The sequence below is a fragment of the Cynocephalus volans genome, chromosome 8 (assembly GCF_027409185.1).
Source record: "Cynocephalus volans isolate mCynVol1 chromosome 8, mCynVol1.pri, whole genome shotgun sequence".
Taxonomy (NCBI): domain Eukaryota; kingdom Metazoa; phylum Chordata; class Mammalia; order Dermoptera; family Cynocephalidae; genus Cynocephalus; species Cynocephalus volans.
In genome coordinates this window covers 143,927,494-143,955,118 of record NC_084467.1, presented here as the reverse complement: position 1 = coordinate 143,955,118, position 27,625 = coordinate 143,927,494, and the positions used below count along the sequence as shown (strand labels likewise).

At 36.0% G+C, this 27,625-nt stretch overlaps 1 pseudogene; it reads right to left on the bottom strand.

Annotated features, from left to right (window-relative positions):
• Nucleotides 1-223: 223 nt before the first annotated feature.
• LOC134383675 (tRNA-splicing endonuclease subunit Sen15-like) lies at nt 224-27,625 on the bottom strand (annotated as a pseudogene).

The following is a 27,625-nucleotide window of genomic DNA, read 5'->3' as shown; positions in this document are numbered from 1 at the left end:
TCACACACACACACACACACACACACACACACACACACACACACACACACACACACACACACACATTCACACACAAAACCGGGGCGGGGGAGAAGATATAACAACCACAATTACTTGAAGTTGATATGACAAGCAAACAGAAAGGACATTGTTGGGGGTGGAGGGGGGAGGGAGAAGGGAGGGAGGTTTTGGTGTTAGGGAGCAATAATCAGCCAAAATGTATATCGACAAAATAAAATTTTTTAAAAAATAATAATAAAATAAAAATTTTTTTTAAAAAAAAAGGAAGCACAGATGTCATCTTCAAAGGGAAATATTCTGAAACACAAAAAAAGAAAATGATCAGGATGGACCATTTCCCCAATGAATAATATAACTTAAAAGTAACATTAAAAAAGATATTTAATGTGATTATCCCAATTATGCCAATGAAGTATGTAAAGAAATCATATATAGCACATTTATTTTATTAAAATGTTCCTGTCAGAATGTCAACCAATTTGACATTTCCTAAATAAATGTTCTTTTGGTTAAAACTATTATTAGCTTTTACCTTCCACCTCACCTCAGTTATTTACTAAATAAATGCATGATGACCTCATGAAATATTCTGGGAAGCTATGAAATTTTCCATAGAGTAAGGGAATCAAATTATTCCTGCAAAAAATAGCTAGGAACATGTTATTTGAACAAAATATAGCCAGCCAGTTTTCTGAGATACGAAAATCATTTTTTTCTTAAATTTTTCATATGGCAAAGGAAGCAGTAGTTCTATGAATAACTTGATTCACACTTAAAATCACGTCATAATTTTTCTCATTTTACTGTTTACTATCAGTTACCTCAAAACTGACCTGAGGGTCTGGCAGCATAAATCCATCCGTAAGTTTATAATAGACTATTGTAGAATCAGATTCCACGATGGCCAAAAAAAGATATTGGCAAATCTGGATCACCTTGCAATTTTCGAGATGACTTCAAGATCTCCCTTATCCTAAAAATAAAGTCACAATATATTTAGGAGTCACAGTCACTCAATAGTGATAAGATCAAATACTATAAAATCTTGAGGAAGAGGTAGGAAATTACATTATATCCATAATGCTTATAAGGGAAATGTCTGAAAGCTCAAATATAAAAAAACATTTAAAGCTGTCTTTTCATGTAGAAAATCCTGCAAATAAGGGCTATCCATTGATGTTCAGTCCTTCTCAAAACCATTCACCCATTCACCCATCTCTCCTCATCATCTTACCTGAGAGAATCAAACTGCATTCAGGAACCTATGAAATGGGACACTAACAATGTTTAGTGCCATCTAAATTGGCTACAGACCCTGGGTGTTAATTTTCCAATTTTCCAACTTGGTATCTTATAGTGAAACTCTTTGGTATTCCAGTTTGGTATTCCAGTTTGTTATTTTAAAAATAGACTATAATAAACATTTTCCCCAGGATTTTACTTGGGGTTAATAATTGCTACCTTTAAATGGCTACATAATATTGCATTAACCCTGAATTTACCCAATTGTTCCCCTATCGCTATAAAGTTCTTTCAGGTTTTTGGGGGGAGGAGGGGACAGAGAAGTGTGATGCTAATAAAGATGAGCTGTGATGGTCATCCTTCTGCATGCAGTTGTTTCTTTTGAAATATTTTTGTGAAGTCTTTCCATGTATCAGAACTATTAGAACTAAGTAGAAATACTTTTATGATTCTCAATACGTATTCTGACACTTAATAAAAGGTAGAAGAAAAATATAGAGAGAAATAAAACTTTTCTTTCTTTTTTTTTTTTTTCCTTAATTTTGGTAATGTTAGGATTTCAGTTGGCTTGCTGTGGAAAATAATCTACTAAATCCAGTATCCAGGTCTTCAAACCACTATTAGCACTTGTTTACCACAAACTAATAATCCTTATTACCTACTCGATAAAGTCTGTGTTCAATAATTCAGTTAAATGTAACCTCCCCAGGAGCTTTCTTAAAAAGGTAAATTAAAAACGATTAGGTTTTTTTTTTTTCATTAAGCCAATCAATTCTCCAGAAATTGGAAAAATGATTTACTTACATATGAACATTCTATATTACTGAATACGTAAATAATTCACCACTACATTCTTTTAGCAAAAGTTTAATTTGTGCCATTAAGTTCTACTTCTTAACCCTAGGTAAAAACTATTATGGCCACACTTTACCTATCCTATTAGCTATTAAATCTATAAAGAATCTTGAAAAAAAAAACTCTGCATTGAAATATTCTTACTACAATAACTATAATGCTTTTTTATCTGTAGTACAGACTAGAGATGTTAAGAGTAATTTAAAACAGCAATAAACTTCTGGAAAAGCTGAAGCAAATTGTTCTTGTTAAAATACCATTGATGACTACACAGTGTATTCTAGAATGACAATTGGTTTGCTTAAACATCAGTCACAAAGACTGCTTACCTACCACCTATCATTTAAGGTTACACAGGAATGTAATGATTTGAGAAGAGAATGAGTTTCTGTTTCTTCACATTCAAACCAATTCTAAAATGACTTCCAAAGAGTTAAGTCAACAATATGGTGATACTCTATTTTCAGGCATAACTGTCAAGCAACAGTTACTAAACAAATAAAATCTGTCTATCTGGCAATTCTTAATTCTTTTTCAAGAGTCAGCAAAGCATCATCTTCTCTCTTAAGTCTTCTTGATCGATCACCTTTCCCCAACCTCTAGGCAAAGTTATATATCTTACCCTATAGCAGCACCTTGTGCAAAGCTACATTACTGTAATCACTGTGTTGTATTTATATCTGTCTATTTTCCACTGGATTATAACCATTTTGAGAGTAAAAACTTTTTTTTCTTTTTTATAAACAATGGAAATTTATTTCTCACAATTCTGGAGGCTGGGAAGTCCAGGATTAAGGTGTCATCAGATCTGGTGTCTGGTGAGGGCCTGTTTCCTCCTTCATAGATGGTGTCTTTATGTTGTGTTTTCACAAGGTGGAAGGGGCAAGGGCTTCCTCTTGGGCTTCTTTTATTTTATTTCATTTTTAAAAAATGTTTGGCCATAAAACAAGTCAATACATTTAAAAAGACTAAGATCATAGAAAATATGTTCTCTTACGACAATAACAGAAGGTAATTTAGAAAATTCACAAATGTGTGGAAATTAAACAACACTCTCCTAAATAAACAATGGGTAAAAAGAAAAATCACAGGGAAATTAGAAAGTACTCTGAAATAAAATTCAAAGCGCAACTATCAAAATTTACAGGATGCAGGTCTCATGCAGTGCTTAGAGGAAAATTTATACTTGTAAACACCTATATTAAAAGCAAGAAAAATCTGAAATCAGTAATGTAAACTTCTACCTTAAGAAAATAGAATAAAAAGAGCAAACTAAACCAAAAGCAAATATAAGTAGGAAATAACAAAGATCACAACAGAAATATATGAAATAGGGAATTAAAAAACAATAGAGAAAATCAACAAAACCAAAAGCTGATTCTTTAAAAAGATCAACGAAATTTGCAAGCCTTTATCTAGATTGATGAAAAAAAGAAGAGAGAAGACTGAAATTACTAAAAGCAGAAATAGAGCAAGGGCATTATTACACTGTCATTATGGTTTTTTTGTGGTAGTAAGATTTAGTTTCTTTCTCTTCTCATTTACACTTTTGTTCTACCAGTGGGTTTTGTTCTTTCTTGTGTATTCGTACTAGACGTCATTGTGTTTCAGATTCCAGATGCAGGACTTCCTTAAGGATTTCTTGTAGGGCTGGTCACGTGGTGGTGAACTCTTTTTGTTTGTCTGGAAAATACACTATTTTTCCCTCATTTCTGAAGATAGTCTTGCTGGGTATAGTATTCATGGCTGGCAGTTTTTTTCTTTTGGTATTTTGAATATATCATCCCATTTTCTTCTGGCCTGTAGAGTTTCTGTTCAGAAGTCTGCTGTTAGTCTGATAAGGGCTCCCTTACAGGTGACTTGACACTTTTCTCTTGCTTCTTTCAAGATTTTCTTTTTGACTTTGAGCTTTACCAGTTTTAATATAATGTGACTTGGAGAGGATCTTTTTGGGTTGAATCTGTTTGGGTATCTTTGAGCCTCCTGGATCTGAAGGTCCATGTCTCACTCTATACCTGGGAAATTTTCCACTATTATTTCACTGAATAGGTTTTCCATGCCTTTTCCTTTCTCTTCCCTTTCTGGAACACCCATGATTTGAATGTTTGTGTGCTTAACGTTGTCTGCTAGCTCTCTTAGACTTTCTTCATTTTTTAAAATTCTTTTTTTCCATGAAAACTTAAAAAAATTCATTGATGTCCAATATGTAGTAGATGACCTTGGCAGAATGAATGAGGCTCTCTTAATAAAGGTGTCCATATGGCTATACTAATTTTTTTACGTATGTAAACTTTAGAATATGTTTCTGACAATATTTTTCTAAAACTTATTACACAATTCTATGATACTAAACAAAAGTTCAACTGTCTTGACAGCTGAGGACCATCATTTTTGGTACTTATTATTGTAGAAACAGTGGTAGACGGTGTGGCACTTGGGCCCAAAGTAGATCCAAGAACTTAATTTCTTAAAAGTATCTAATATTTGTTTGCTTTTTATTCAATTGTTTTATCAACTCTCTCTATACCAAGACTTGGTAAACTATGGTTGCCTGGTTTTTTATGGTCCATGAGTCAAGAATGGTCTTTAGATCTTCAAATATACATTTTTAATGGTTATATAAGTACCTACATAATAGCCCCGATTTTTCCACTCAGTCCACAAAGCCTAAAATATTTACTATCTGGTTTGATGACTCCTACTCCATACCATGAAAAAGGTTAAGAATAAGAATTATAAGGTATGAACCCAGGGCAATGTACGTTTTTAAAAACATATCGATTCAAAAGTCAAAGGAGGAGGAGGTTCCACTTCTAATTAGGATGTAGAAGATCTCAAAAGACCACCACTCCTACCATGACAGACAGCAAACACCTGACTTACTTAAGGATATCACATTTTTCTTTAAAGCCATAAAGGAAATGTGAACATGAAGAACTTTAAGGAAACTAAATTCCAATGAGAGACCAACAGACAGCCACTTCCATCCCTGAGAGTAATTGCTAAGTCTGGGCACAGGCAGCTGGAAGAGTGAGCTGTAAGAGGCAAGCAACTTCACTGGGACAAAGAGAAACCAGTGACACAAGGAGAAACAGCTGTGTATGGACTGGCATGGTGAACTGGAATCCAGGAGGACACCAATCCATCCAGGACACCAATCTTCCCCCATGGGACTTCTGCTGCATTTAAGCAACAGCAAGAAAAGCTGGGGAAGGGGTTAGAAAATGGCAAGCAAGCTCTAATCACAAAGCCCTGAGAAGGAGAGGGGGCCTTATTTCATTCTCAAGTCATCTGAAACCAGGAGGAAACTTAGATAACTAAAGTTGCAACTCATTCCTAACTCCCCTTGACTTCTTATTAGATTTACTAAATCAGGTCCTTCCCCTACTTGCTAGATAAAAGAACGACGAATCCTCAGGGCAGGGAGTAATATCAACATCAATCTCTTATGTACACAATGCCCAGTACACAGTGAAAAACTCTAAGCAACATGAAGAAGCAGGAAAACATATTTAAAAATCAAAAAGTCAGTATAAGAGGACCTTCAAAAAACCAACATTGAAAAACTCAGATGTTGCAATTAATAGATAACAGTTTAAAAATAACTATGTAAATGTTATAGTATTGAGGAAAAAGCAAACAAAATGAGTAACAAGATGAAAAATTTCAGCAGAAAAATGGAAATTCTTAAGAAAGTGGACATCTAATACATGTACATTTAAAGTACCGAATACGCTTAATGGCAGACTAGATGTGGCAGAAGAAAACACTAGCAAACTCGAAAACAAGCCACAAAAAAATAAAGTACAAAGAGAAAAAAGAACTTTAAAAAATAGCAAAACATCAGAGGCCTGTGGTATAAGATCAAATAAGTTTAATATATGAGTAATTGGAATCACAGAAGGAAAGGAGAGAATGGTGCAAAAGAAATGGTTGAGAATTTTCTAAAACTGGTGTTTCTGAACCTCAAGTGTGCCTTTTATCTGTGGGGTTTTGGTTTTTTTTTTTTTTTTTTTTTTTGGTGGCTGACTGGAAAAGGGATCTGAACCCTTTGACCTTGGTGTTATAACACTGTGCTCTAACCAACTGAGCCAACTGCCCAGCCCTAAAGTGTGTCTTTTTTAGACAGCATATAGTTGGATCTTGTTTTTTATATCTCATCGACAATCTCTACCCTTTGATTGGAGTGTTTAATCCATTCACATTTAAAATTAGCATTGAAATGGTTGGATTTATGTTTGCCACTGAGTTATTTGTTTTCTATATATGATGTCTTTTTGTTCCTCTGATCCTCCTTTATTACCTTCTTTGCTATTAAATAGATATTTTCTAGTGCACCATTTTTATGTCTGTCTTGTTTTTTTACTATAGCTTTTGAGTTTCTTAGTGGTGGCTCTAGAGATTGCTACTGCATCTTAATTTATCACAATTTACCTCAGATTAATTCTATTAAAATATAAAAACTGCTCCAATATAGCTTTATTCCTTTCTCCCTCCTTTATGCTATTACTGTGTGCTATTATTGTCATATATCACTATATATTATAAATCCAATAATACAGTGTTATAAATATTGCTTTATACAATCTATGTCTTTTTAAAAAGTTAAGAGGAGAAGGAAGAAAAACATATTAGAGTCTTTTATATTAACATACTTAACATTTCTGGTACTCATTTCTTCACAATACTCTCTGGTGTCATTTCCTTGCTCCTATACAGCTCCATTCCCTCCCTGATCCTTTGTGTTAATATTGTCATGTATTTTACTTCTTAATATGCTGTAAGTCTGGTCAGTTGATTTTTTACAAAGGTGCAAAGGCAATTCACTGAAGAAAGTCTTTTCAACAAATGGTGCTATAAAATGAAGATAGTATACCTCTATATTTACACATAGGATTATTGTAAGGATCAATGAAATGTCATATATAAACTGTTAGGTAGTCATCAAATACAAGTAGTATTACATGGTACCTACACCAGCTTTGCTACTTTGCAAACTGGGACATAATATTTGTATCTGCCTCCATGGCTACTGCTAAAAAGATATACCAACCTAAACATACTAAGGCACACCATGCCATTAGCTGAAATATAGGAAATGTTCATTTTCTGAACAGACTGCCTGAATCCTAGAAATTGACTTAATCCTTAAAAAATGATTTCCACCTATGTTGAACTGAATGACAATTAGCTAGTTTCCTGTTCATATCAGTTTACTTCAGTTTAGGTCAGATAAACCAACCACAGATACTGATCAGAAACTTCATTACTCAGCACTGGTGCAAGAAGTGACAGCCTGATAAAAGAGAGTATACTCCAGTTACTTTATCAATGCAAATATTTTAGTGAAACTACATGTTTTCCTTCTTCAAAAGTGGCAAACCAATAGCTAAATTAATATTCATAGAAAAAGATCAATGACTGCCCGTTTTGAATTAATTTTTTTCTTCAAAGATGACAGGTTAACTAAGATTATAATTTATCCAAGTCTTCTGCTGTTAGTATATATTTCAGGTACTCCCCAGTATGCAATATACATAAAACCCGTATATAGGTCACATAAAGTTACTGCAGTGCCACAAGTTAGAAATAAATTTCTCTAAACATTCCTAATTGGCAGACAATGATGAGAATGGGACACAGACAAGAGGAAATAAGAACCTATGAAGACAACTTCTACTCATTTTCCATTTCTCAAAACAGATACTGCTTAAATCAGAAGGTGCATGTGTGTGTGTGTACATGTGTGTATGCAATGTTTTTTTCCTAAGGTAAACTGCATGGGAATTCTAGCCCATATACTGAAATTGGGGATAGAAATTTCCACCTCATTCACTGCTGCTTTTTCATTCTCAATTGACATTTGTTTCCAGAGTTCTTTGATATAAACAGCAGAACATTTTTAGACTTACCCAAAATACCCATGTGGGAAACCCTAATGCTTGAAAATTAGTTCGGAGTTGTAAAGGGGGTTTTGTTTTCTGAGTTGAGGGAAATCAGTCAAAAATGAAATGGGGGCCGAGCCCGTGGCGCAGTCGGTAGCGTGCTGCGCTAGGAGCGCAGCAACGCTCCTGCCGCGGGTTCGGATCCTATATAGGAATGACTGGTGCACTCACTGGCTGAGTGCCGGTCACAAAAAAAAAAAAAAAAAAAAAAATGAAATGGAAGTTCCCATCTCTGAGCTCTTGTTTATTCTACTTGGTGGTGTGCAGGGGGAAAATTACCAATGAATCTTCTCAGTAATAACAGAATAAAACAGTTTATCTGCCTCTGTTACTCAAAGTACACTCAGGTGGCCTTACAAAGTTTCTGGTTCACATCTCTTCTGGTCTATTTTTAACATATGCTTAAAGTTATAGCATTACCTTTCCCTATTGGAGACTTTTCTTATTTCTTTTACAGGATACTGCATAAACTCCTAAAAATGTTTACTTTGCCTTTAGGTCAACAGATTGTGCTTTCTCAGTCTATTAACAAGAATATTAGCAACAACAAAAGGTTCTAAAGTTCTACTAAACAAACCACACATGATTGTAAAGATGTCTAGAACAGTGAAACATCACCAGGATACTATAATGTCTCTTAATTTCTAACAAGATTATAGTTTGAAGTCTTAATTTAGAAATCACAGAACAAAGTTTCCTTATATGTATAATTTTTAATAGCTCAGTTCTTCAGAAAAATATCATGGATATGTTTCATCACACAAATCTAAAACAAGGTAGATAATAAAATTCTTTATAGTTCATATTTGGTAGAAATCTACATATGAAAAAGATTACCCACGTATTCATAATAAGAATTTCAAGTGTTCAAGTGAGTTATACCTTGAGGGAAAGAAATCCCACCTAAAGAAAAAGATTTGTCAGTAATAATCATAGCTATTGATCAACAGTAACAAAATTTGATGTTCATAACAGCTTTTTCTCTCATAACTGTTCATGGAGGAGTTGTGCATACTGAAAAAAAGGGGAATTCTAAAGCTTAATATAGCTAACATAAAAACAAGAAAGAAAAACACACAGTTAACACTATTTGTTAATGCTTTTAGTCCAAGCTCTTTAAATCTTTTCCATAAATTTGAGCATTTATTTTTCTACAATGATCCTGAAAGAGAAACTACGAAAGTTCTGAAGATTTACACAGAGGACAAGTTGAAGACAACATTACTTTTAACTTCAAATGTTGATGAAATAGAATGTGTTATGGGTTAAACTTAGTATTAATTTCAATCCACAGAAAATATTTCCTTCTCTCCTCTTCAGTATGGACAAAACAAAAAGCCTTATTCATCCACATATTAAGTCCTAAAGAAAAGTTTCAAAGATAACAGAATGCCTCCTTGGGAATCAGGCCAATGCCTTCCTAGTAAAAAGTCAAGGCAGCTAAAATCCCAGGGGCTTTACTGAACAATCAAATACCTGTGTGGCTATTCACCACAGTGGGAAGTCATTCTGCTAAAATAAACCACAAACTTTTTTTCTTTTCTTTTCTTTTTTTTTTTTTTTTTGAGGGTAAGAGGAAAAAAGAGCTGTATCAATTAAAACAAGCTGCAAGAATTGGGGGTTTCACCAGCAACAGATTTCCAATAGAGGTAGAGTGAGGACACACACTCTTGATATGCAGCAAAACCAAATGACAGAAGACATTTTACCAGTTATTAGACTTCAGGCCTCAAATAAAATAATGGTCATTAAATGCATCTGTAGAGGCAGTCTCTTCCCCAGTGAAACAATGCTCAACATCACTCAGCATTCGGGAAATGCAAATAAAAAACCACACTGAGATACCATCTCACTCCAGTTAAGATGGCTAATATCCAAAAGACTGAGGATGATAAATGCTGGCGAGGTTGCAGAGAAAAAGGAACTCTCATACATTGTTGGTGGGACTGCAAAATGGTGCAGCCTCTATGGAAAATGGTATGGAGGTTCCTCAAACAATTGCAGATAGATCTGCCATATGACCCAGCTATCCCACTGCTGGGAATATACCCATAGGAATGGAAATCAGCAAGTTGAAGGTATACCTGTTCTCCAATGTTCATCGCAGCACTCTTTACACTAGCTAAGAGTTGCAACCAGCCCAAATGTCCATCATCAGATGAGTGGATACAGAAAATGTGGTATATCTACACAATGGAATACTACTCTGCTATAAAAAAGAATGAAATACGGCCATTTGCAATGACATGGATGGACCTAGAGAGAATTATATTAGGTGAAATGAGTCAGGCACAGAAAGAGAAATATCACATGCTTTCACTTATTTATGGGAGCTAAAAATAAATAAAAACACAAATAAACTGTGGGGGGGGGAGAAGAAGACACAACAGTTACAATTCCTTGAAGTTGATACGACAAGCAAATAGATATAAGGTTGTTTGGAGGCAGGAGGTGTGGGGGGGAGATTTCGGTAATGGGCCACAATAATCAACCACATTGTATATTGACAAAATAAAATAAAATAACTAAACTAAAATAAAATAAATGCATCTGTAATAAAAACTACACTTTTGGAAAGTGGAAATATTTTTTAATTACAGGGAAATAATAAAGGAATGTCATTTAAGGAAAGTAAGGATTAAATCTCATAACTAAAAATGTGTTTAGAAATGTTCTAAAGAAGGAACTCAGCTCTAGTAACCATTTACTCCATTGTTTGTATACCAAGACTTGATAAACTATGGTTGCCTGTTTTTTTTTATGGTCCATGAGTCAAGAATGGTCTTTACATCTTCAAATGTACATTTTTAATGGTTATATAAGTACCTACATAATAGCCCCAATTTTTCCATTCAGTCCACAAAACCTGAAATATTTACTATCTGGTTTGATGACTCCTATTCTATACCATGAAAAAGGGTAAGAATAAGAATTATAAGTATGAACCCAGGGCAATGTACTCTTTAAAAAGACACTAGGGAAAAAGAAGGGGTGAAAGGGCAGGGAAACACGGATGAAAATTAATTTAACTAAAAGGTAAGGAAGCTATTCATAGCATTGGCAGATCACCTCTTCAGACTTGTGATTTGTACTTTGTCCTCACGACACACGTTATAGTTAAAGTGTAAAGTGTGGAAAATGGTGATAAACCTTGGAAGCAGATGAATTTTGTAGACATTCTAATTTTTTGGAAACTCTTGAAAAGTTGCTTGCTCGTATGTTCTTTAAGGTATCATTTAGCAAGTTTCTGCTGCAGGAACTTAGTAGCCTAAAAGAGTTCATTCAACAAATACTTATTTAGTACTATGTACCAGGTACCAGGTTACGTACTGGGGAAATAGCAATGAACAATCAAAGAATACCAAATACACAATATTTTGAGTAGCAATGTGGCAAGTGTTATAAAGGAGGACCACTCTTAGTTGGTCCAGGAGGCTTAAGAGTGGTAACAGAGTGGTAACGCTTGCCATGGAAGTGGTGAGAAATGGACAGATTCCATAGGATTTGTTGATAAATAAATTGTGGCATATAAGAAATGGGAAGAATATAAACTAAGAAATTATAGCAAGGTTACAGGATTCAAGGTTAATATACAAAAGTCCATTGTATTCCTACATACCAGCACTGCTGAATTCTGCCAAACGTTTAAAGAAGAATTAATACAATTCTTCTCAAACTATTCCAGATAATCAAAGCAGAGGGCATTTTCCTAAACTCATTCTATGAGGCCATCATTGCCTTAATACCAAAAGCAGACAAGGACACAACAAAAAAAGAAAATACAGGCCAACATCCCTAATGAACACAGATGCAGAAATTCTCAACAAAATACCACCAAACCAAATTCAACAACACATCAAAAAGATTACATACCATGATCAAGTGGGATATACATCCTAGGGATATAAGAATAGTTCAACATATGCAAATCAATAAATATGATAAATACATCAACAAAATGAAGAAAAAAAATATATGATCATCTCAATAGATGTAGAAAAAGCATGTGACAAAATTCAACATCCCTCTGTGATAAAAACTTTCAACAAATTAGGTAAAGAAGGAAAGTATGTCAACACAATAAAGGCCATATATGATAAACTCACAACTAACATCATACTGAATGGGGAAAAGTTCAAAGCTTTTCCTCTAGGAATTAGAACAAGACAAGGATGCCCACTCTCATTGCTATGATTTAACATACTATTGGAAATTCAAGTCAAAGCAATTAGGCAAGAGAAAGAAATAAGGGGCATCCAAACTGGAAAACAGGAAGTAAAATTGTCCCTGTGTGTAGATAAAATAATTTAACATACAGAAAAATCTAAAGAATCTGTCAAAAAAAACCTCTTAGATCTGATAAATGAATTCAGTAAAGTCGCAGGATAAAATATTTACGAAAATCATTGGTGTTTCTATATACTAACAATGAACTAGCTGAAAGTGAAATCAAGAAAGCAATCCCATTTACAATAACTACCAAAAAAACTCCAAAAAAACAAATAAATTTAACTGAGGAGGTGAAAGATCTCTACAATGAAAACTACACAACACTGATGAAAGAAATTAAAGAGGACACAAAAAAATTGAAAAATATTCCATGTTTATGGACTAGAAGAATTAATATTATCAAAATGAACATACCACCCAAAGCATCCTACAGATTCAATGTAACCTCTATCAAAATACCAATGACATTCTTCACAGAAACAGAAAAAACAATCCTAACGTACAAATGGAAACACAAAAGACCCCAAATAGCTAAAGCAATTTTGAGCAAAAAGAATAAAGTGGGAGGCATTATACTACCTGACTTCAAATTATACTACAAAGCTATAGTAATCAAAACAGCATGGTACTGGCATAAATACAGACACATGGATCAATGGAACATAAAAGAGAACCCATAAATAAATCCACATAACTATGGCCAAATTATCTTTGATAAAGATGCCAAGAACTCACACTGTTAAAAAGACAGCCTCTTCAATAAACAGTGCTTGGAAAACTGGATATCCATATTCAGATGAAAGAAACTATAACCCAATCTCTCACCAGATTCCAAAATCAGCTCAAAATGGATTAAAGACTTAAATGGAAGACCTGGTATCACAAAACTACTAGAAGAAAACACAGGGGAATCACTCTAAGACATCAGTCTGGGCAAAAATTTCATGGAGAAAGCTTCTAAAGCAGAGGCAACAAAAGCAAAAATAAACAAATGGGATTATATCAAAGTAAAAAGATTCTGCACAGCAAAAGAAACAGCAACAGAGCAAAGGGGCAACTGGCAGAATGGGAGAAAATATTTGCAAACTATTCACCTTATAGGTATTAATATCCAGAATATACAAGGAACTTAAACAACTCAACAGCAAAAAACAACCTGATTACAAAATGGGCAAATGACTTGAATAGACATTTTTCAATAGAAGACATACAAATGGACAACAGGTATATAAAAAAATGCTCAACATCACCAATCATCAGGGAAATACAAATCAAAACCACAATGAGATATCATCTCACCCCAGTTAGGCTATTTTCAAAAAGTCAAAAAATAACAAATGTTGGTGAGGGTGGGGAAAAAAGGGAACTGTTGTGGGAATGTAAATTAGTACAGCCATTATGGAAAACTGTATGGAGATTCTCAAAAAACTATAAATAGAACTACCATATGATCCAGCAATCCCACTGCTGGATATTTATCCAAAGGAAAGGAAATCAGCATACCAAAGAGAGATGTGCACTCCTACGTTTATTGCGGCACTATCCACAACGGCCAAGATATGAAATAAACCAAGGTGTCCATTGATAGTTGAAAGGATAAAAAAAAATGTGGTATATATACACAATAGAATACTACTCAGACATGAAAAAGAATAAAATCCTGTAATTTGTAGCAACATGGATGAACCTAGAAGACATTATAATAAGGTGAAATAAATCAGATACAGAAAGATAAATATCACATGTTCACACTCACATGTGGGAGCAAAAAGAAAAATTTAATGCATTTTTAGAAGCAGAGAGCAGAACTGTGGTTACTAGAGGCTGGGGAGGGGAGATAGGGAAAGGTTGGTTAAAGGATGCTAAATTACAGCTAGATCAGAAAAATAAGTTCTAGTGGTAGTGCTAGGCATCTATAATTAACAATAATTTATTGTATGCTCTCAAATGGCTAGAAGAAAGGAACTCAAATGTTCTCATCACAAAGAATGGATAAATTTTTGTAATGATGAATATGAAAACTACCCTGTTTTCACCATCACACACACATTGTACACATGTATTGAAATAAAATCTGTACCTCATATATATGTATAATCAGTACATTTCAATTAAAAATAAATTCCTTTTAAAAAATTAGCAACAACAACAAAAGTAACTTTACTTCAATAAAGAAAACAAAAACAAAAATCAGAAAATCATTAACCATTTTCCCCCTCATAATTTAGATCCTTCTGAAAGTCACTTAAAGTATTTTCCCATTTACAACTACCTGTAATACTAATACTATTACAGAAACCTGTAATAGTTGTGGCAGAATATAGTCTGGTGTAATATACTTCTTTTCTTTTAAGGCAGTCAGCAAACATCAATGGCAAGGTGGTACAAACAGAAGGTAATCAAGCTATCCAAACACAAATTTGACTTCATTTGCAACCTCAGCACTGAAAAAGATAGGTCCCTAGCTTTTAGTTAGGATTCCTGTGGTCATCTCATCTTTAAATCCATCAGATCTCTTTGACCTTTCTAAATCTATGAATATAATTTTATACTATTGTTGTGTCTGGGGAAACTGTACTCATATTTCTAGTCATTTACCAAAGTTGCTACATGGATTCCTTAAATTCACCGTAGCAAGAAACGTCTAGAGTATTCTCCATATGGATACACCATTCATACACATAAATTAATATGGTATTTTATAATGCAAACTAAAAATTATTTTACTTTAGTTTTAGGAAGTATTTTTAGATGGGAGAAAAAGGAGAGGTGTCCTTCCCTTCAAGAAACACTAGCAATTAATCACCGTACACTCCATCAGCATAATTTCCCCACCAGATCAGAAATGGGAACTTTACCAATTTTATTCTCCCACTGGAGATCAGCAATTAGCATTAAATTGGTATTTTCAGAAGGACTAGTATACACAAGACTTTCTAATACCTGAAAATATGACAGTGTTTTAACTATGTTCATATATTACATATAACTGCTTTACAGAAAACACTAGTCACAAACTGTACTTGTGCTCAAAGTAATGCATTCACTTAAAGGCCATTTAAATGCACATTTACCCTGCAATGAGAACTGTTTCCACTCTTGCCAGAAACTATATAAACAAAATCACCAGGCCCAAAGCCTGGGAAAATAAGTGGGAAATGGATAGAAAAACCGTTTAGGCATTCTCAGAAATGCACACAGATATAACATTAAATGTTGCCTAGAATTGTTATCTTTTATGGGGTCAGCAAATACATATATAATATAAAATAAATAATGGAAAGAATAAATCATGTAAATGTATATGCCACTCTGCCACTCAACAGTCAACTGGCAAGACAGCTATTAAAATGGTTGTAACTGATATAGTGGGATTGTTTGTCATCACTAAGGAAATGTCTTATAACTAAGTTGTAGTTAGTAATATAAATGACAGAGTTTGGTCCAGTTTATAAACAACAGATTCCAAAACTTGAAAACTTCAACTATCTCAACAGGAGATAGTTATCAGGCCTGGTATGCTATATGCTCTTTGTATTATTTACACTCTAAGTAAACATTTTTTTAGACCTTTAAATAGGAAATATTTCTTAAGCTAGACACAAAGGTATTTATTATAAAAGAAAAGATGGATTTATATGATTATATTCAAAGTTATATTCAAATTAATAACTATTAAAAAAACAAATTAACAACTGTTATTCATTAAAGGATACCGTAAAGATAGTGAAAGATGGATTTAAAAATTGCAAAACCTAACCATCTAAGGATTATTATCAAGATATATAAAGAACTCATACAAGTCAATGACAAACTACAGGCAACCCAATAGGTAAAGGATATGAACAGGCATTTCTTAAGAGAGGAAATAATAAATACGCAAAGAAATGTTCAATATTTTTAGTGATCAGAGAAATGCAAATTAAGACCACAATGAGATAACTCATTCAACTGGCAAAAATTTGAAAGTCTGACACTACCAAATGTTGGAGACGATACAGTTCCAATGGATCCTGTTTACACTGCTGCTGCAACCACTTTGGAAATAGTTTGAAATTATCTCCTACAGTTGGATATTTTTAGTAACACTCCATCATCAGGAGAGTGGGTGTGAAAACTGAGGTACAATGAAACTATGGAATACACAGCAGCCTAAATAATGCACAATAGCGAATTAATTTTAGCAATATAATTTCCAGTACAGAGGTGAGCCTCAAAAAGACTGCATATCTTTTTAAAAAGATAAAAACCTCTAAAATAAAACAATTCCCAGTGAATATGGGATTCAGGATGACAGTTACCATAGGTCAGTGGAAGCAGGGAAAGGAGGGGTCCCATAAGATTAGATCCCAGTAATTGTTAAGTATCTAGTTTGCTTTGGGTGGTGGGTTCAGAGATACTTGCCACATTATTAAAAATAACCAACCAACTAAATAAATAAAAGCCAGGCATGGACTAAGAATGAGAGTAAGTCATGAAACAAAGATATGTTTAATCCAATTTTGTGCACCTAAGATTTATAAAAAAGCCACCTCCCCCCACCAAAAAAAAGAAATGCATTAGTTAAAAATCTTAAAAGTTTTTTTCCCTCTAAGATGGCTGCCTAGAGAGGTATGGCGCTAGCCCCCTTCCCATAAAAAGAGATCAAAACAACAGACAAGTATATTTTGACTGGAACCGGAGGAAACACAGTGCAGAGCACCAGGAGAGTAAGGAGATTCTTGTGAAACACAGAAGAAGGGAATGGCGCGTAGAGGGCAGAGAAGAGCAGGGCATCCAGCCTTAGCCCTGCTATGGGGACCCACCCAGAACCAGGCAGAGAGAAAGGAGAGTGGAAAAGAACCCGGCTATTCCTCCCACCGTCACAAACGCCAGTGATCCCTGCCTTGGGGGGATCCCCAGTCTTTTGGGGACCCACACCTGAACTCACTCAGTACCTACTCCCCCCCAAGCTGGCAAGCAGACCTACTGAGCGGGAAATCAACTAAAAAGTAGTGAGTCCCCACATTCATCACCTGCCTTGCATGGCCTGTGGAAGCTAAACCTACAACAAACTACTTGGTCCACAACTAACCCAGCAGCAGCCCTGACTCCCACTGGGACCCTCCACAGGCATGCACAGGTGCCGACAGGGCCACAATCCCAAGTACCTGAAGACTAGACCCGTGTGCTGAACCCAGCCAGCCTGGGTCCCTTTGTCTAGAGGCACTGCCTGCATTTTGTGGTGCTCACTTGGGCACTGGCAGGGTCAGAGCACAGGCTGCCTGGAGCCTCTGAAAGAGTGACTTAGACCCCAGTGTCTGGATTAACACAACACCCTCCTCCTCCTCCCCAAGGGAGGATGCTTCTGGGCTCAGCTGCACCCTTGCAGGCTCACATGGGGCTCAACAGCGATTGGGTAGCAGCTTTCTCTTCCTACAGCACACCTTCAGAGAGCCACTGGGTCCCGCATCATTCTCACAGGCTTGCTCCAGGCTCAACAGCTGAGCCAGTGGCCCTGTACAGACCTCCCAGGAACTGCTGTAACAGTATACATCTACCCACTGGCTGACAGCGGACCACCCACCCTGACAACAAACCCACCCCAAAAACAAACTGCCAAAGGCCCTTCCACCTAGGCCATGGCACTTACAGACAACTCTAAGATTGAAAACAGTAGAAGAAGTTGCAATGAAGGCTGCACTACCACACTGACCCAGATGCAAACTTAAAGTTCCCAACTAACTGTCAATATAGAATACTTCTATAAGAAACAGTCTCCCCCTTCAAAAGCCACTCCCAGAATTGAAAAAAGTGACTATACAACCAGATGCCCAGATGAGAAACATGAAAAAACAAGGAAGCTTGACTCTCACAAAAGAAGACTAAAATTCTCCAATACCAGACTCCAAACAACAGGAAATTGACAAATTGCCTAAGGAGGAATCCCAAAGGACAATACTAAGGAAACTCAAAATGATGGATGAAAAAATAAATAGAAATCACAATGAAGTCAAAAAGAAATTTGAGGACATTTACGGAAAATTCAACAAAGAGATACAAGCAATAAAAAAAAAAAATCAGCGGAAATCCTGGAACTGAAGAATTTATTCAAAGAAATAAAAAATAATCTGAGAGCCTAAGCAGCAGGCTAGAACAAGAAGAAGAAAGAATCTTCAAACTAGAAGACAGGCTTTTTGAACTAACACAGTTGGACCAAAAAAAAGAAAAAAGAAAAAAGAATTTTAAAAAATGAAGAAAAACTGCAAAATCTTTCTGATAACCTGAAGTATAAAACATCTGTATTATAGGTATGCAGGAAGGGGAAGAGAAAGGAAAAGATATTAAAAACCTATTTAATGAACTAACAGCTGAAAACTTCCCAAATTTTGGGAGAAAGATGGTCTTTCAGATTCAAGAAGCTCAAAGATCCTCAAACAGATTCAATCCAAAAAGCACCTCCCCAAGACACACTGTAGTCAAATTATCAAAAGTCAAAGACAAAGAAAGGATTCTAAAACAGCAAGAGAAAAGAGTCAAATTACCTATGAGGGAATCCCCATCAGGCTAACGGCAGACTTCTCAACAAAATCCTTACTCTCTCCAGGAGAGACTGGGATGACATATTCAAAGCACTGAAGGAAAAAAAACTGGCAACCAAGAATACCATATCCAGCAAAGCTTTCTTTCAGAAATTAAGGAGAAATAGCATCTTTCCCAGATACACAAAAACTGTGGGAATTCATCATGACAAGACTGGCCCTTCAACAATCCTCAAAGGGGCCCTACATCTGGAATCAAAAGAGAGATATATGTCACCATAAACACACGAGAAAGAATAAAAACCACTAGCAGAACAGATACACAAATGAGAAAGAGGAAGAAAATGTACTTTATCACTACAAAAAAACACCCAACAGCAAAGATAAACAATGAAAGGGAAAGAAAGGAACATAAGAAATATAAAATTATAGAGAAATTAATAAAATGGCAGGAATAAAGTAATACCTTTCAGTAACAACTCTGAATATAGATGGACTAAAATCATCACTTAAAACATATAGACTGGCTGAATGGATTAAAAAACTAAAATATATAGACTGGCTGAATGGATAAAAAACTAGACCCGACTATATGCTGTGTACAAAAACACACTTCACCAATGAAGACACACAGACTAATAGTGAAGGAATGGAAAAAGACATTCCATGCAAGCAGAAACCAAAAACAAAAAGGGGTTGTCATACCTGTAACAGATAAAATAGAGTTCAAAACAAGAACTATAAAGAGAGAAGAAGGACATTACATAATGATAAAAGGATCAATGAAGCAAGAAGATATATCAATCATAAATATATATGCACCCAACATCACAGCACCTAGATATATTACTGGATCTAAGGGGAAAGGTAGACCCCAACATAGTATCAGTTGGAGATTTGAGCATGCCACTCTCAGCACTGGACAGATCATTTAGACAAAGAATCAGCAGAGAAATATTGGATTTAAACAGCACCTTAGATCAAATGGACTTGACAGACATATAGACAACATTTCATCCAATAATGACAGAACATACAATCTTCTCATCAGCAAATGGATTATTCTCCAGGACAGACCACATGTTAGGTCTCAAATTAAGTCTCAACAAATTTTAAAATACTGAAATCATATCAAGTATATTTTCAGACTACAATGGAATAAAATTAGAAATTAACAACAAATGAAACTGGAGAAATGATACAAATTCACCGAAATCAAACAACATGCTCTTGAACAACCAGTGGGTTAAAGAAGAAATAAAGCAGGAAATCAAAAAATTCCTTGAAGTGAATGAAAATACAAGCACAACTTTCCAAAACCTATGAGATACTGCAAAAGCAGTACTGTATTAGTCTGTTTTGTGTTGCTATAACAGAAATACCTGAGACTGGGTAATTTATAAAGAACAGAGGTTTATTTTGCTTACAATTCTGCGACAGCTGCATCAGGCACGGGCCTCAGGCTGCTTCTACTCATGGTGAAAAGTGGCAGGCAGCTGGCAGGTACAAGCAGATCACATGGCAAGAGGAAGCAAGAGAGGGGGGGAAGTGCCAGAGTCTTTTAAACAACCAGCTCTCATGGGAACTAATGGAGTGAGAACTCACTCATTAATCCCCCCTCCCCCAGGGAGAGCACTAATCCATGCATGAGGGATCTGCCCCCATGACTCAATCAGTTTCCAACATTGCCACATTGGGAATCAAATTTCCACATGAGTTTTGGTGCGGACAACACATCCAAACTCCATCAAGTACCAAGAGGGAAGTTTATTGCAATAAGTGCTTACATCAAAAGAACAGAAAGACTTCAAATAAACAACCTAATGTTAAATCTCAAAGAACTTCAAATTAACAACCTAACATTAAATCTCAAGCTAACCTAATGTTAAATCTCAAACTGACCTAATTTTAAGTTTCAAAGAAAAAGAAGAACAATCTAATCCCAAAACTAGCAGACAGAAAGAAATAATTAAGATCAGAGCAAACTAAATGAATAGAAACCAAAAGAATGATACAAAAAAATCTATGAAACGAAAAGTTGTTTTTTTGAGAGGGCAAAGCAAATAGACAAGCCGTTGACCAAACTAACTAAAAAAAGAGAGAAGACCCAAATAACAAAAATCAGAAATGAAAAAGAAGACATCACAACCAATACCCAGAAATACAAAGAATCAACAGAGACTATTATGAACAACCTTATGCCAATAAATTTAAAAACGTGGAGGAAAAGGATAAATTCCTGGCACATACAAACTACCAAGACTGAACCAAGAAGTAATAGAAAACCTGAACAGACCAACAACAAGCAATAAGATTGATGCAGTAATCAGCAGTCTCCCAACAAAGAAAAGCCCAGGATCAGATGGCTTCACTGCTGTATTCTACCAAACGTTTAAAGAAGAATTAACACCTATCCTTTTCAAAGTATTCAAAAAAATCGAAACACAGGCCATTCTTCCAAATTCACTCTATGAGGCCAACATCACCCTGATACCAAAATCAGACAAAGACAAAACAAAAAAAGAAAGCTACAGGCCAATATCCTTGATGAACATACACACAACAGTCCTCAATAAGATATTAGCAAACAGAATACAACAGCACATCAAAAAGATTATACACCATGATCAAGTGGGATTCAACCCCAGAGTTGTAAGCATGGTTCAACATATGCAAATCAATAAATGTGATACACCACATTAACAGAAGCAAGGACAAAAACCATATGATTATCTCAATTGATGTTTGACAAAATTCAGCATCCCTTCATGATAAAGACCCTCAACAATTTAGGTATGGAAGGAAAGTATCTTAACACAATAAAAACTATATATGACAAACCCACTGCCAAAATCATCCTGAATGGGGAAAAACTGAAAGCTTTTCCTTTGAAAACAGGAATAAGACAAGGATGCCCACTCTCACCACTCTTGTTCAACACAGTATTGGAAGTATTAGCCAGAACGATCAGGCAGGAGAAAGAAATAATGGGCATCCAAATTGGAACACACAAAGTTAAACTGTCACTGTTCGCAGAAGACACAATTCCACATATGGAAAAACCCATAACCTCTACAAAAAACTTCTAGAGCTCATAAATTCAGTAAAATTGCGGATACAAAAAAAATCAGTAGTGTTCTCATACACCAAAAACAAACAAGCAGAAAAAGAAATCAAAAAAGCAAGCCCATTTACAATTGCTACCAAAAGAATAAAAGACCTAGGAATAAATTTAACCAAAGAGGAGAAAGATCTCTACAATGAGAACTACACAACCCTGTTGAAAGAAATTAAACAGGACACCAAAAGATGGAAAGACATTCCAAGAGCATGGATTGGAAGAAATAATGTTGTGAAAATATCCATACTACCCAAAGCAATCTACAGATTCAATGCAATCTCCTTCAAAATACCAATGACATTCTTCACAGAAATAGAAAAACAATCCTAAAATTAATATGGAAAAACAAAAGAGCCTCAATAGCCAAAGCAATCCTGAGCAAAAAAGAATTAAACCAGAGGCATTACACTACCTGACTTCAAACTATACTACAAAGCTATAGTAACCAAAACAGCATGGTACTGGCATAAAAACAGACACTCCAACCAACGGAATAGAATAGAGAACCCAGAAATCAACCAAGGTACTTACAGACAACTGATCTTAGAGAAGGCACCAAGAACATACATTGGGGAAAGGACAGCCTCTTCAGTAAATGGTTCTGGGAAAAGTGGATATCCATGTGCAGGAGAATGAAACTAGACCCATGCCTCTTACCATCTATCAAAATCAACTCAAAATGGATTAAAGACTTAAGTATAAGACCTGAAACTATAAAACTCCTAGAAGAAAACATTTCAGGATGTAGGACTGGGCAAAGACTTTATGAATATGACCCCCAAAGCACAAGCAACGAAAGAAAAAACAAACATATGGGATTATATCAAACTAAAAAGCTTCTTCACAGCAAAGGACACAATCAACAGAGTAAAAACATAACCTACAGAATGGGAGAAAATATCTGCAAACTATACATCCAATAGGGAATTAATATACAGAATATATAAGGAACTCCAACAACTTCACAGTCAAAAAACCCCCAAATAATCCAATTAAAAAATAGGCAAAGCAGTTGAATAGATATTTTTCAAAGGAAGAATAGAAATTTTTCAAAGGAAGATACATGAAAAAATGCTCAACGTCACTAAGCATTAGGGAAATGCAAATTAAAAACACACTGAGATAATAACTGCATTTAGATAACCACATTGAGTCACCCCAGGTAGACTGACTATGATCAAAAAGACAATAATGGGGCCGAGCCCATGGCGCACTCGGGAGAGTGTGGCGCTGGGAGCGCGGCGACACTCCCGCCGCGGGTTCGGATCCTATATAGGAATGGCCGGTGCACTCACTGGCTGAGTACCGGTCACGAAAAAGACAAAAAAAAAAAAAAAAAAAAGACAATACTGAATACTGGCAAAGATGTAGAGAAAAGGGAACTGTTCTACATTGTTGGTGAGACTGTAAATTAGTACAGTCATTATGGAAAACAGTACGGAGGGTTCTCAAACAACAACAGATTGAACTACCACACAATCCATCAATCCCACTTCTGAATATATACACAAAGGAATGGAAATCATCGCGTTGAAGGGATATCTGCACTCCCATGTTCATCCCAGCTCTATATACAACAGCCAAGATATGGAATAAGCCTAAATGTGCATCGATGGACAATTGGATAAGGAAAATGTAGTATACATACACAATGGAATACTACTCAGCCATAAAAAAGAATGAAAATCTGCTATTCTCAGCAACACAGGTGAGCCTGGAGAAAATTGTTAAGTGAAATAAGCGAGGCAAAGAAAGAGAAATACCACATGTCCTCACTCATAAGTAGGTAGGTAGGTAGGTAGGTAGGTAGGTAGGTAGGTAGGTAGGTAGGTGGGTGGGTGGGTGGGTGGAATGAAGGGAGGGAGGGATGAAGAAGGAAGAAGGACAGAAAAAAACAATAAAATGTCAAATTTTTAGTAGAGAACAGACCTATAGTTACTAGAAGTGAAAAAGGGGGAGAGGGATGGGTGTTAGCAAGTAATTGGGTAAGGGACACAAAGAATTATTACTATTTGTAATGATGAACATAGTAATAATATTGATTTGATCATCACATACTGTCTACAAATACTGATAAGTCAACTTTGTACCCCATAAATATGTATAATCAGTTATGTTTCAATTCAAAAAATAATTCATTTAAATCTTAAAAATATATTAAAGAACAAAAAATTTTAAAAAGTCCCACAGCTGCATGAAGCTTTCTTTGACTTCAATTTGCATGTTAATCATGCTCTTCATCAATTCCTATAGCAGGTATGATTGGTATCACATTGTATATCTTATAATATACGTTGTTTCAAATGTAATGGCTTGCCTCCTTACCAAGAATATAAATATTTTCTGTTTCCTTAAGGATAGAATTTCTACCATTTATTCTTTCTCTAAGTGTTAAATAAATACTTGTTGAACTCTCATACTTACTTCCTCAAATGACCAAGAGTAAAGCTATGATCCCTGTACCCCAAATTCCTTTAAAAATGTTATATTACTACCTTTAATTTAATGATTCCTAGTGCTTTACTCAGAAAAGGAACTAATCTGTTAAACAAAGACCAAAATCACCAGTTCACCTGTTATGGCTGAGGGAAGCAGTGATGGGTACAGGCACCACAGTCTGTAACCCTTCCTCTTCTAGCTCTGTACCAACAAGGCAGATGAGCTGGAGTTCTGGTAATCCCACACAGCTTACTTCATGCCAACTTTTACCTGAAAGAGCATCATTGAATGGACAATAATGTTCATCAAAAGCAAAAGATAAAAATACCAAACTTCTACCTAATACTCAGTTGAGCAAACACCACTTATAATGCCACTGCCTCTCTTTACTTTTCTAGTATTTTCTGTTACAAAGTAATTCCCATTATAAATGAAGAAATTACAAAATTGACAAAATTAATAGCAAATGCATAAATGATTGCTTAATATAATGCCAACGATGCTATACCCCAACTCAATCCCCCAAACCCATACCACAGCCCCAATAACAAAACAATATAAACAAACGACTTACTCTCCATGAGGTCCAGGTAAACCAAGAATGCTATATAGACTTGGGTGGCATCTCCTATATCTAATTCCATCATTTCTAAGTACTGAAAATCAAAATGCAATTGTCAAATAGAGAAGGAAGAATCTTTTAATCATTTCCTTCAATCAACAAGGATACATTAAATATCTCTTCTAGGTAATAGCGGTAGTTAAAAAGCAATATAAGATCTGACCTCTACCTCTAAAGAATTTGCAATTGTTAGGATAAACACATGCATACTTACAATTATTAGGCAAATAACAATAGATGACATTAAGTGATTAAAAACCATGTGAGTGGAATAAAAACACAGAACCCAACAGGTCAGAGGAGCTTTACTCAGGGAGATTGGTTGCTGAATGCTTCATGGCAGAAGTGGGATGCAAATTGAGCCCTGAAGGACATGATTTGAGTAAATGGAGAAGTAGAATAATAGTGTGGGTAATCACACAAAGGTGGGAATAAACCACACATATTTAAGGGCCTATAAAGAAACCTATCTGCCAGGAGTAGAGACATTTTTTAATAGGATTTTCATTGGGACATGTTGGTGGGGAGCTTCTATTTCCCTGGTCTCTTATTTGCATAGAAGAGAAAGTCTGCTAGAATACCATTCCTAGCCTCTCTCCTCACCCTTTTTCACTCAAAAGTAGGGAGTTATTTAATTGTTGGATTTTAAAGAAGGAACTAAGCAAGGTGCTCCTTCTTTCAGACTTGCTGGTCAGCATAAGGGAACATTTTTCAGCAGCTCACTCCTGCAGGGAAAGCCTGAGACTGTCTAGCTACATCACTGACTAGGTGGATAAGCAAGGCTAATGCAGAGATGAGGTTTTGGCAGACTTGCATGGGGGCAGATCTGAAGTCACATTCCCCGATCCGTTTCACCGTTAAGTGTACAGGTGCAGGAGAATAGGGGTGTTATTAGTTGTCTACCTGAAGCCTCAAATGTGTTTGAAAATGACACAAAACGTAATTTCAGGCCAGGTTATAAGGTCTTGGTGGCCAAACTAAAAGTCTGAGTTTTGTCCATAAGGAAACACTGAGGATTTCTAAGCAGTAGAATAATATAAGTGCTGTGTGAGAATGACAAATCTGATACCATTTTACTGGATGAAACTAAGTAATTTCCAAATTGAGTAACAAAAAAATTGGACTGGAAAAACACTCACTATTATTTCTTTTCTTGTTTTTAAAAATCAATTCAGGAAGAATAATCAAAAGGGAAGATTTGGTGGTCATGATCTACACAGCCATTAACTTCAAAGAGAAAAAAAATCTACAAGCATGAAAACTGAATAGCAACACCAAATCTCGATGAGGCTTTAAAAATGTGTTATTTGTGTTTCATTTATTAAATACTTACATAGTGCTTTCTATATGTCAAAAATATTAACTGATTTAATCCTGTAATAACCCTACAAGGCAAATACTATTATTATCCCTGTTATTCAGGTGAGGAAACTAGGTGTAATGAGATGGAGCCACTTGGCCCAAATCACAAAGCTGGTAAGTGACAGAACCAGGATTCAAACTCAGTGAGTCTGACTTTGAGTTAATGCTCCTAACCACTATGCTACCCTGCCATGTTGTTTTCTTTTTATGGTACTAAATAATACTTCCATGCTATTGTTTCTTTTTCTCACTTGTTCGGGGAAGATGAAGGGGACAGAGCAGGAGGATAAAATCAAGTGAGAAGACGAAGAAGGCTTAATTCTTTTCAGACTTATATCTATAAAATTTTACCTTTCTTGACTGTTTTCAGATCATTATGAATTGTTGTTCTCAAATAGAAGAGTGCAATTCTACTAAAGTACCAGACCAGTCCCAGAGATTCTTACAAAATCCACATCTCTGCTCACTGTCCATTCACTGTTTGGGACATTACTGGTACAAGGCAGCAATTTCCCAAGCAGAAGCAAGCAAGGGACTAATCATCTTTACCTCCCTTGATGTGAATACAGAAAAATATACTCACAATGTGAGTAGCTCTGCTTTAGGCAAGAACCTATTCAAACTTTCCAAGAAATCCCATAAATTAGGAATCTGCACCTGTGCAAAATCATGATGCACACTCTGGGTCCAAGGCTAAGGTAAACGTGACTGTACCTAAACCTCTACCATGACGGACTCCTAGTTCATTATGGCCCACAAACTGTCTTGTATGGTTAATGTGAGAATTAAAGAAATTCACCCCCCAAACGACCTCTATCTAAACAACAAAACTCAGGTATTGGTGGAGTGCTCATTGGGGGTCTCCAGCTTGAGGAGAGTTTAATGTTTTGCCTTCAGTCTAAGGATGGCTTTAGTGAGGGGCTGGGGAAGGTGTCAGAGCGATCGTTCAACACATCTAAACAAACAGAAACGATACTGCCTGAGGCTGGCAGTAGTGCACAGCGGCCCCCGCCACCCACCGCACCCTCGGCTGCCCGGCCGGTCGGAAGGGGAGCGCGGCCCGGGAGCTCCGCCTGCGGCCGGGGGCTGGACCGCCGCCCGGCTCCTCTTGCGCCTCCTCACCTTAGGGTGGGTGCCCATCCAGGCGTCCTCAGGGGCCCACGACGGAGCGCCGCCGCCGCTGCGAACGCCGCCCGGGCCCAGACTGCTGCAGCCGGCGGTCGGCTCGGCATCGCCGCGCTCCTCCATGCCGGCCCGCAGGGCGCAC